This window comes from Papilio polytes, unplaced genomic scaffold (genome assembly GCF_000836215.1).
Source record: "Papilio polytes unplaced genomic scaffold, Ppol_1.0 DF821845.1, whole genome shotgun sequence".
Lineage (NCBI taxonomy): Eukaryota > Metazoa > Arthropoda > Insecta > Lepidoptera > Papilionidae > Papilio > Papilio polytes.
The window spans coordinates 2,958,208-2,961,050 of NW_013527359.1; positions in this window are offsets into that span (position 1 = coordinate 2,958,208).

Sequence of the window (2,843 nt, forward strand, 5' to 3'; positions counted from 1 at the left end):
CGCCGCTATTCAACGTAACTATACTTCATATTTATATTATTAATGCAACAGTTTACTTTAGATGTATGGATGTTTGTTGCCTAAACACCTGAACAAATTTGGTAAGATACAGAGGATAATCTGGATAAATACAGAGGCTGCTTTAGTTTTTTTAATTTTCAAAAGAAGTTCCGGGTAAAAGCTAGTTATACATATATTTACTTCAAAACTACACTTACAATATCACTAAAATGACTAAATAATACTACTTTTATGCAAAAGGTGCGGAATACATCAAGTAACCGGTCATTACTCTTTTTAGTAACGGTGTGATTGGCTTCAACGATAGTTATTAGTAAAAATCTATCCATTTTTGATATAATGAGACATTTATTGGCATGTGTTACAGATTATTACTAACAAATAATAAGACGTTTTTGTTTAATTTATGTGGATCTCGAGAAATGGTAGGAACCTTAACATTTGGAAATTCTTGCAATTATCAAGGTTCTTAAAGGGGCCCCCCTTTCTTCCCCCCTTGTCTTCTATCTTCGCCCACGTGTAAGGTTTATCTGAAATTGCTTTGTCATTGAGTTGAAAATTTCCATCAATTCGCATGTACTACGGAGGAATCGTTACGAAATCTCTGAAGTGTGCTAATCTTATCTTATTAATTCGATGCACTCCCTTTGTGCGTGATTGTTATCAGGACCTTATCGGGCATATCTTCAGACGTCGCTATAGACGGAGCACTGCTTGTAGGGGATATCTGGTAATGCTGATAGTAGATAGCGTCTGATATCGATTTTATTATCCCCTCTGTGAGGATCTTTTGTCTTTGTTAAATTACTAGATTAAAAAGTTCGTTACGACTTTTTGCAATATTTTGTTTCAAACAAAATTGTTTTACAATAGACAAATTGAATATCATACTTCATACTAATGTTATAAATGCGAAAGTTTAGATGGATGGATGTTTGTTAGAGTTTGTAGCCTAAACGGCTGAACGGATTTCGATGAAATTTGGTATAGGATGTAGGGGATAGTCTGGAAAAACATAGAGGCTACTCACTTTTGTTTTTTTTTTAATTCCACGCGGACGGAGTCACTGGCGAAAGGAAGTTTTCTATAATTGTCAAATTTTAAGATTTTCTCCCGTAAAATCCCTTTCTTACAAACTATATACTGTTGGTTAAAATTTATTAATTCCACTAATTAGTCATAATTTTATACTAAATATTTTATTGAAAATTAAAAATAGTAATGGCCGCCATGTATGGGATTCGAAAAGATAAAAAGTAGTCGCCTACCTAATGACTGAAATAATTATTTTAACTAGATGTTACGCCAAAACCCTAACCTAACCTAAATTAGTTATTGGAAATCTCTCTCCATAATTCGAGTCTTATCGCCTACTTTCCTCCTTTTATTAAATTTTGTTAATGTAATTTAGTCACGTTTCTTGATCGTGAGTTCGACAAGTGACATGCAATTGAGGGTAATATCAAGGTGACGTGTGGATGTCTAGACGGTGTGCTATCTGATAGCAAATCTGCCGGATTGTGGGTGATGTAGGTATGAACAGTACATTTCCCTGATACCGTACCGGACCAAGGTGACCAGATACAGATACTCTATATCCATGTTTATTGCGTGTTAAATTCGTGTAATACTTCGATACAAAATTCAAGTATCAATTATTTAACGTACTTCTCTAACTTCTTTTATATGTAATTTGCATATATAGAGCAATTTTATTATGTTGCAAAAATTAAAAAAAAAATGCTAAAACGATTTTTTGTATTTACTTCATATAGTTCAACTATCTCCGATATTAGAGGCAAAATCGTTTACAAATCAGTTACAATACTTGTTGTATTATTGTTATTGTATTATAATTGATACTCGAATTAGCCTATCCGTGAGGTAATGTTAATTAAAGTAATGATTGTTATGCAATATCTTCGTGATATCGGTATCGCATATCGTGTGCTGCTATTAGCGCGGTACGCACCAATCTCAAATATTTTCGTTATCTCCGCGAACCAGTTTCCACCGGCTGTCGACACACGTGAGCGTCTCATACAAGATACTAAAAAATGCAATCGATATATGTGACTTATGTGATGTATCGAGGATTATGACTTAAGGACTATCGCGGAGCGATATCAACCGGAACCGACTAACATGAATTGCTAAATACTATTTCTATACTATTTCCCCTTTTTAATGATAGGCACGGCTAAGTTCACGTGTTTATTAAATTTGCATATCTCAAATGTACAGTTGCGAAAAACCGCGGTAGTACACTTAAAAAAATTCCAAGACTTCGCCTCATACAAATAAGTAACAAAGTACAAACGATGTGATAGTAATAAAACCAATTATTCGTGTACCAACGACTTTTCTTTGTCATATAATTCGATGGAGTTTTTTGTAGCAAATTACTTACACATTAAAATCAAAAACTCACGAAAGTTTTTCTCTAAACTAGTTCAGTAGATTTTTTTAAATTTCTTGCTTGGCACACTGGATACTATCGAATTAAGGTTTAGTGCGTAGAAAACGTATAAACAACTAGCTTTTAAAGTGTACCGCCAAATTCCCTGATTGTACTTTCCGTACGCTGATGGTCGTGTATGTATTTTTATGGTAAAATCTAGGGTCGTCTGAACGAGTTGCTATGCGCTGTTCGTCTTCAGCGCAGCGCCAGCGCTGGCGCGCCGCAGGAACGCTATCATTTAGACCCAGGTAAGAACATAATCCTTTGATGAACTATTTCGAACCATATTGTAACCCGTATCTGCTATTCGATTTGAAATACAATTCCTTCCCAAGACATGGCAATCAGCCATTTTTAGTTA